The sequence below is a fragment of the Triticum aestivum genome, chromosome 6D, assembly GCF_018294505.1.
Source record: "Triticum aestivum cultivar Chinese Spring chromosome 6D, IWGSC CS RefSeq v2.1, whole genome shotgun sequence".
NCBI lineage: Eukaryota > Viridiplantae > Streptophyta > Magnoliopsida > Poales > Poaceae > Triticum > Triticum aestivum.
The window spans coordinates 452,399,925-452,409,200 of NC_057811.1; the positions used below are offsets into that span (position 1 = coordinate 452,399,925).

Sequence of the window (9,276 nt, forward strand, 5' to 3'; positions counted from 1 at the left end):
GGCGTTCCCCCCCCCCCCCCCCCTCGGAATCAGCACAGCTGTCGCAGCCACGGCACCGTCCATACGAGTTTTCGATCAACTTGATACTTATCCTTGCTATTCTAGTTGGGCAAAAATTTTCTTTTTGACACTTAAGTTAGGTCCTGACGAAATGAGTAGGAGTACATGGAATGTTTTCGTTTCGTTGCGTGTGCATATATGAACGTGGCGTTTCTATTCTTGTTTTGGCAGTGGTAGTGTGTTTCTAACACGGACACATTTGTTTTCAGCACTAAAAAGAAGACATTTGTTTTCACCAAAATAAATAAATAAATAAGGAAAGACACGGCAACGGCACGCACGCTGGCTGGAAATCTCCCGTTACGCTCCCAATTCAGAAAAAGGAAAGCGCCGCCGCCGACCCGATCCGGATCCAGCCCCAACCCACCACCCCACCTCACCTCCGCCCGCCGCCACCGCCTCTGCCCCGGCTATAAAGGTCCGCCCTTTGGCCGGCCCGCTCCTCCTCTCTTCGTCCGGGCCGCGCCTCTCGCCTCCTTCCTTCGTCCTCGGTTCGTCCGGGCCACGCCCTTTGGCCGTACCTCCGCGTGACGGACTCCGTGCCGGCCTCCGATTCCAAATCCATCCGCCCTGCTCCCTCTGCCTCTGCGGTGCTCGGCCAAGAAGCAGGCGACCGGCGGCGGGGGCACCAGCGTCGTGAGCCAGCTGCGCGCGCTCGTCGCCGCGCGGTGCGTCGAGGTGGAGGGCAGGGGGGCGGTGGTGCCCGTCGCCGCCTGGTCCGGGTGGGAGTTCCCGCGGTCGCGCTCTGCCGCCGCCGCCGCCGCCGCCGTGTTCAAGATCGTCTTCTTCGGGTCGACCCGCCCTTCCGAGGCAATGTGTAGAGCCTCTCCTCCTCTCGCGTCTGGTGCGGCAATTTGTCCTCGATTCCTGCCTCTCCTCCTCTGTCCTCGCTCGATTCGTCCGCTTAGACTAGAAGAATCGCGTCTGATTTGTTTCATTTTGCTCGTCCTCGTCACCCATTTAGAATCGCTTCTGAATTGATTTTGCTCGTCCTCGCCGTCGTCGTCAGTTTAGAGTCGCATGTGATTTGATTTTTTGCTCGTCGTCGCCGTAGCCCTGATGCTCTCGCGTGTTCTTGGCGCCGTCTCGTCCGGGGGTCTTCGTCCCTGCGACTCTCGGAGGAAGTGACCGAGCGGTCGGTCGGTTTGGGTCACCGTCTGCTTGAGAAACTTGTGCGTTCGCTTCTGTTATCTGCCTGCGTTTCGTGTTCGCGTCGCCCCGACGGTTGCAGGAACGATTGGTTCTGGTTTCGAAATTGGAGCAGTGTCAAATGGCTCCCTCTGTTCCATCACCTGCGTTGTTCGTCGGTTGATTTCAGATCTCAAACGCATGCGCCCTTGTGATACTCTGGTTGCCCTCTGTCGATTCTTGTTCTACCGGCAGGCGTGTGTGCTCCCATCGTAGATGCAGATAATCTTGTTCTTGTCTGTTACGGTTGTTCTGATGCTGTTCGTTTCAATTGTTTAGTGTTACATCATGCTCTGCTTATGTTCCCATATGGCACGATTGACTGATTGATTGTTGTTTGTTGTTTGATTGATTGCCTTGAGATGGATTGTTGTTTGTTGTTTGATTGATTGTCTTGAGATGGATTGTTGTTTGTTGTTTGATTGATTGCCTTGAGATGGATTGTTGTTTGTTGTTTGATTGATTGCTTGCCTTGAGAAGGTACAAACCATGTAGGCTAGTTGCTTGTTGTTTGTTGCCTTGAGATGGTACATGTTTATATGGGACGATTGATTACTGTTTGTGTATGGTTATTAAGGTTGATTGATTGATTGTTGTTTGTTGATTGATTGATGTTTGTTGACTGGTATCTGACTTTGGTAACGGTAGTTCCTGATCATAGGTAACAGACCTAGTGCTATTCTTTTTTCTGAACTTTTTTGTGATTATTATGCCTTCACATTGCACTGCTCCCAGATCCATATCGACATGCCCACGCTGTCTGATGAGGATAAAGATGTAAGGAACTCCTCCCAGGATCTCTCATGCTCCTTGTATTAACTTGGTTACTAGATTTACATGTTAATTATTATTTTCGTGAAACTGGAGCTCCTTGCTGTAACCCATTATATGACTTTATGAGCATGCACCACTTCCAGGTTATGAAAAAATGGGGAAAGCAAGATTGACTTCTTCTCTCTTTCTTATACAAGGAATGCAGAAGATGTGCGGCAAGTAAGTAACTCATTATGTCGATATTTAGAGTGTACTACTTCACAGTGCCATCTTTCCCAACAGATTGAATTTTTTTATATTGATATTTTGTTGAATAGTATCACATGTTTGTTTGCATTTCATACTTTGGTAACGTTGATAGTATTTTTCCTGCAATAGGCACTGGAGTTCCTCTCAAAGTTAGGTGATCTTAGCCAAACTCTGATATTTGCCAAAATTTAGAGTGTAGAGGTAATTTCAAGATATTCTTTCAACATTCCTTAGCAACTTCGATTTGTTTACCACCTACTCCTTATTCCTTACAGGGCTTGAACCATTTTGATGAGATACTGGAAGAAGCAGATGGTATAATTCTGTCAAGAGGAAACCTTGGAATTGATCTTTCACCTGAAAAGGTTGGTTATCTCAACCTTCGCAATGCATTATCTCTTAATGTGTCGTCCTAGGTATTGAAAAAATTAGAGAGAATCACCCCAATTCTTAAGGGTCGTATCTAAATGATATTGCATTTAATTAGTTTATTATGTATCTTTTTTACATCTCAACATTGTGGCCAAGTTGTGGAGAAAATAAAAGAATGGGAAAACAGGGAGTGCAGGAAAATGAGCTAAGAGCCATATCTATATGAACATATAGCTCCACTCTCATTCTTTCTTAATTATTACAGAGCCACATCAGCATTTTGACTCTGATAACGTGCTAAGGGCCAAGCATTGTGAGTGCCTTTGGTAGTTGTGAAGGCATTTTGTTAGATTAACATGTATTTTTCCCATTTGCATGAAGCTTATTGGTGATTTTATGTCCTTTAGTTAGATTTGCTCTGTTTTAAACAAAAATCAAGGGTCTCTATTGAGTACTCCCTCCGTCCGGAAATACTCGTCGGAGGAATGGATGTATCTAGATGTATTTTAGTTCTAGATACATTCATTTTTATGCATTTCTTCGACAAGTATTTTCGGACGGAGGGAGTACTACTTTATTCGTTCTTTAGGTGTTGTTATTTTAGAAGTCTGCTCTGCACAAGTGCAACATGGCTGGAAAGTCTATTGCTTCCTCTGAAGTGCGTATTTTGTTTCTTTTCATTTTCCAACCTTTTGATAGTGTTTACAGGGAACAATTTCTGTCTTACATTGATTGAATATCAGTCTGTGACACTTGAGTTTATAAGTATGAAATAGTTTACTACCTATTTGCTAGGTGCGGGTTGCTATCAAAGTTAAGGCTTCGGTCATCATTTGCTTCACCTCATCTGGACGGGCTGCAAGGTAGAAAGAGAAAGTAATAGAGTATTTCTTCTTATAGGTGCTTCACCTCATCTTGTAGTTTAATGGAAATTGATTCATATATTATGCCGTATCGAGTATCTGCAGGCTAATTGCCAAGTACAGGTCCACCATGGCATTCCTCGTCTAAAAACAAATCAATTGAAGTGGAGCTTCACAAGCGCATTTGAAGTATGTGAACAGCCTTTTTCCTTGTAACCTTTTGAGTACCTCCTTCTATGTGTGCTATATCTAGGTAATAATGATTCAGAACTAGCATGTTGATCTTCAAACTTTGAAAGATAACTTCAGGCAACACTGAACCTTTCACAATCGTGCAACTCAATACAGAGGAACAATATATAAGTATTTGCCATGTAATGCTAGAAAATTCATTTAGCATTTAACCTTCCATGGTTTTGCCTTGATACAACATCCTTCTTTTCTCTCAGCAAAATATTGATGATATGTATTGCTCCTTTATTTTTACTTGGTGCATAATTCCTACTACCTCCGTTTCAGTTTATAAGGGACGCCTATATTTCTAGATCATCAGTTTGACCAACGAAATATGTATTATATGCTGAAGTATACCATTGAAATTCGTATTTGAAATAGGTTTGTCATGGTGTACCTTTTGTAGCACACCTCATATTTCATTGGCCAAATCGTTGATCTGAAAATAGCATGTGCCTAACAAACCGAAAGAGTGGGAGTATGTTGTTCAAACGGAATCGCTAATGTACTATAGAATTTACCCTCATGAGAAACAGTGTGGTGTTCAACTAGACTCACTAATTAACATGTATTACCACGTGTCTAGTACATCCGTATCTAGACAAATCTAAGGCAAGTAATTCGGGATGGAGGGAGTACTATAGAATTTTGCCCAATAAGAAACAATACTGCTTATGTTATAACTCATATTTATTGCATTATCTTCCTGCAGGCAAGACAATCACTCATAGTTAGAGACCTCTTTCCCATGCTTGCTGATCCACGTCACCCGGTGAGTTAACCTGCCTTTCATCTCTTGCCTACATTAACCATTCTTAGGTGGTTCTTTTCAATTTTAGAATACATGACCTAGTATGTATAGTATGAAGAATAGGAACTACCTACTCCCTCCGTTCCCAAATATAAGTCTTTCTAGAGATTCCAACAAGTGACTACATACGGAGCAAAATGAATGAATCTACACTCTAAAATATGTCTACATACATCCGTATGTTGTATTCCATTTGAAATGTCTAAAAAGACTTATATTTAGGAACGGAGGGAGTACAATATCAACGCCCTTGTTCTGAACATAAAGGGAATAATGACAGTTGGCGTTAGTGCATATTCCCAACATGTGAAAAGTGGATGCTTTACATACACTAGGCCAGTGAATTAATTCTGCTTTTAGGGTTTTTGCTTGCATCATGTTCTACTTACAAATGGAATAAACACTAGAGTTCACTTTTGAATTGTTGGCAAGTCATCATAAGCTTGGTTAATCAGTACATTATTTCGAACTTGACTGGTGGTAGGCTGGTTTGTTTATTCTGTATAATATAAACGCAATACGTGAGTTTATAAGCTGGTGTGCACCAGTGAGGCTTATGTTTGGAGGTGTTTCATCTTGCATCCACCTTGAATTATTTGGTAGCTAGAATTCCTTGGTTTGGACCCAACAAGTAAGAAGGTTGGTTTGCCTGGTGATTTGTACTGACATTGTTTCTCTGCCCTGCAGGCTGAATCTACTAGCAGTACAAATGAATTCACTGTTGAAGGTTGCTCTTACCTTAGCCAGAATTTCTATAAGAATGTTGCTCATGTTACATGCCTTCCTTTCTCTAGTAAGTAGAACAAGAATACATTTAACATTTCTTTTATGTCCATATGCGTACGCTCATGATATTTTGAAGTACAAACCAAATTCTAAATAAATAAGCATGCGTCTGTGTGCCTACAAACTTGTGGGTAGTGATCAAGATAATCACTTAACCAGCCTCTAACTAGCTTCCTATTTTCAGGAACGAAGATCAGTTTACTCATTCAAGTTCTGGAATTCTTTATAGCTTTTTGAGTTTACTTCGGTCTTGCATGTATTAGCTTTCTGTTTGTGCCCTATCTATATCTGTTTCTTGTGTGCAAGCGCTCCTGTGTGACTCTGTGTGGCTTGACTCTGTGTGTGGCTTGACTGTGGGTGGCTTGACTGTGTGGCTTGACTGTGTGTGTGACTGTGTGTGTGGCTTGACTGCGTGTGTGACTGTGTGGCTTGACTGTGTGTGTGCTTGACTCTGTGTGTGTGTGACTCTGTGTGAATATTGCATTTGCTTGATGGTGTGGCTTGTATGCTTTGTTGAATGGTTGGTTGTATAACTTGTGTTTTATATTGTTAGGGCCTAACACTGCCTTTGCCGGTCCCAAGCCCGGATGTGAAAATGTGGAGGGAGCGGCAGTTACCTTCTTTGTATTGTTTGCATTACGAGTGTTGATAGAAATTACACAGTTTAGGTACTGTCCTAATCGAATAGTGAATCTTCACATAATTTGGTAGAATGTGATTTAAGCTTTAAAATGCATCCTTCCTTGCTATAAACTTACTGATTCCTTTCTGAAGTTGTACGAGGTCAGTGTTATGGTACGGGTGTGTCCTTTTCGAAGTTGTACGAGGTCAGTGTCTGGTTTGATTTGCTCGTCCTTGCCGTCACCCGTTTAGAAGCGCTTCTGATATGATTTTGGCCGTCCTCACTGTCGCCCTTATGCTCTTGCGTGGTCTTGGGGCCGTCTCGTCAGGGGTCTCTGTCCCATGACTCTGGTAGCAAGCGAGCGAGCGGTCCGTTTGGGTCACTGTCTGGTTTGCGAACTAACAAGTCTGTTTGACAAACACGTGTGCTTCTGTTATCTGAGGATCCTGCGTTTCGTGTTCGCGGTGGAGCGATGATTCCCGCGTTTCTGTTTGAGAAACTTGTGCGTGCGCTTCTGTTATCTGACGATCCTGCATTTCGTGTTCGCGTCGGGGCGACGGTTGCAGGAACGATCGGTTCTGGTTTCGAAATTGAAGCAGTGTCAAATTGGTTCCTCTGTTCCATCACCTGTCTCCCATCCTAGATGCAGAGAATCTTGTTCTTGTCTGTTACGGTTGTTCTGATGGTGTTCTTTTCAATTGGTTTCTTGTTATCATGCTTTGCTTATGTTCCCATATATGGTGATGTGTGTTCAGGGGTGCAAACCATGTAGGCCGTAGGTTCCGTGATGTGAGGCTTCTCTCCTGCTGATAAATTAGGATGATAGGCTGAGAAGAAAAGTTTGACTCTTGTAACAATCACTTGCTGGGTTTCCACTTCTTTGCGTTGCCGATTTGACATCCAATGCCTATCTTATTTATCATAATCATGTTTTCCCTTCTTTTTCTAACCAATAATCATGTTTATCATGGTGTTCGACAATACTCCATTTCTACTGTTCTTCGTTCCCTTTTGTAGTTCACTGATTCAAATTTGATGTGGAAGGTAGGAATATTGATCACTTTATGTCTATATGGCACGATTGATTGTTGTTTGTTTATGGTTGTTAAGATTGATTGATTGATTGATTGCTGTTTGTTGATTGATTTACTACTGTTTGTTTACCGGTATCTAACTTTGGTATTGGTAGACCTAGCACTATTCTTTTTTCTGAACTTCTTTGTGATTATGTCTTATGTGGATATCATATTCTATTTTTGTATTACTGCTCATTGGAATAACGCTTTTCTAAGTATTTAAGGTACAAACATTTGGATCTAGACATATCACATTTGCTCTTTATTGTGTGGCTAAGGACATTGATGGGTTGAGTTGGCATATATCGCATGTATATTTACGTTCTTTACATTTTGCGATGCTGATGCCTGTAGTCCCAAAGCGTTTATTTAGCCAAGTATGATGTTTGTGCTCAGAATGATGTATATGTAGAATCCAGGGGTGGATGGATGTTTTCATGATGGCTAATTTGATTCGTTATGGTTGTTCGGATGGTGTGCTTCTGGTGGTTGAACTGAAGTCGTGGATCGCTCATCATCCTGGTATGTATAATCCCTCTCGAATTTAACTCCTTCCTATATTAACACAATGTTTATCTCACGGCTAGTAATGGTAACCTTATGAATGCATATCCCACATTTTAGCTAGTTATATAGTAACGCCATACTTCTTTGGACGTTGTTCTGTATATGCAAGTGTGGTGAGCTAACATATTGTGTCGGTATGTACCTGTGTAGCTAAGCACTTCTGGATAGGACAGATGTACAATGTTTGCATACATGGAAGAAGGTTCTTCTGATTGTTCAAAGGTCCTTGTTCATCAAAGGTCCTTGGACTCAAGAGGTTTGTCACTGCACTCCTGACTTTGCTCGGGAAAAACAAATTTTGCACATTTTACAGTTATATTTATGACATTTTTTCTACAGGAAGATGAAAAAATTATTGATCTTGTAAGCAAGTATGGACCAACAAAATGGTCTCATTTCAAGGTCCTGGATGTATAGGCAAGTAATGTTGAGAGAGGTATTCTTCTGATTGTTCTATTTTTATGGTTTGCTGAATGCATTTCCCCCCTCCGTGCAACACAAACGTGGAATGTTTGCTAAGTTTTAACACACTGGTTACTTCCATTTGTGTACTTGTATTTGTGTAACTTCTATTTGTTCTCAGTTCTTCTCACCTATAGCTAAAGTCAAAGACGAAAAACCAGGTGAATTATTGGAGTTGCAAGATACACAGAATCATCGGTAAGTTTCTATCCTTAGGAGTATGAATTTTGATCAGTTTGTTTGACTTGTTTTATACTGAATCCTTGATTCCTTGATAACTTTGATATACACACATGAATAATTACTTATGGTATGATCATCACTTAATCAGCCTCTAACTAGCTTCCTATTTTCAGGAACGAAGATCTGAATCACCCTCACCCCTCTAGAGAAATAAGTTTACTCATTCAGATTCTGGAATTTTTTTATAGCTTTCTGAATTTACTTTGTTCTTGCATGTATTAGCTTTCTGTTTGTGCCCCAATCTGTCTATTTCTTTCTGTTTCTTGTGTGGAAGCGCTCCATTGTGTGTGTGTGACCGTGTGCATGTGATGTGCCCCTATCTATCTCTGTTTCTTGTGTGCAAGCGCTCCACTGTGTGTGTGTGTCTGACTCTGTGTGTGACTGTGTGTATGTCTGACTGTGTGTGACTGTGTGTGTGTGTGTGTGAATGTTGCATTTGCTTGTGTGTATGTGACTCGTGTGTGTGTGTGTGTGTTTGTGTCAATGTTGCATTTGCTTGATGGAGTGGCCTGTATGCTTTGCTGAATGATTGGTGTTGGTGTGGTTTAACACTGCCTTTGCCGGTCCCAAGCCCGGATGTGAAAATGTGGAGGGAGCTGCATTTACCTCCTTTTTATTATATATATATTCACCTTCTGAATTTTGTGGCTCATGGCATTCTAGTTTACTTAGACGGTTAGCTTGTTAATTAGTTTTGTGCATGCAAGACTTGAAATCTAGCTGATGTAGTGTTTAGTTTTTGTACATGATAAATGGTTTTGTTGTGCACCTTTTTAAAGATGTCGCCCGTTTTCCCCTCTATTTTCCTCTTGGATGTTAACTTGCATTTCTTGTGTTTCTGAATTGATTATCTGTTGTAAGGTATGGTTAGCGTATATAGTTCAGAGATAAATCCCTTTGTGTGCAACAGATTTCATACATTTTATTCATTCCAATGGTGATTTTACTACTGGTTTTTGTGTGTTGGAA

General features: G+C 41.6%; 2 long non-coding RNA genes across 3 annotated transcripts; both read left to right on the top strand.

Moving 5' to 3' along the window:
• Nucleotides 1-404: 404 nt before the first annotated feature.
• LOC123141950 (uncharacterized) lies at nt 405-5,526 on the top strand. Of its 2 annotated transcripts, XR_006470479.1 has the most exons (8): nt 405-2,025; nt 2,166-2,241; nt 2,401-2,472; nt 2,547-2,636; nt 3,439-3,506; nt 3,612-3,695; nt 4,453-4,512; nt 5,239-5,526. It is a non-coding gene; the product is annotated as an uncharacterized lncRNA (long non-coding RNA). The 2 variants fall into 2 exon arrangements; XR_006470478.1 differs by having other exon boundaries at nt 405-2,241.
• Nucleotides 5,527-5,921: 395 nt separating this feature from the next.
• On the top strand, nt 5,922-8,686 carry LOC123141951 (uncharacterized). The gene is made up of 4 exons (XR_006470480.1): nt 5,922-7,557; nt 7,753-7,858; nt 7,942-8,262; nt 8,421-8,686. It is a non-coding gene; the product is annotated as an uncharacterized lncRNA (long non-coding RNA).
• Nucleotides 8,687-9,276: the final 590 nt, after the last annotated feature.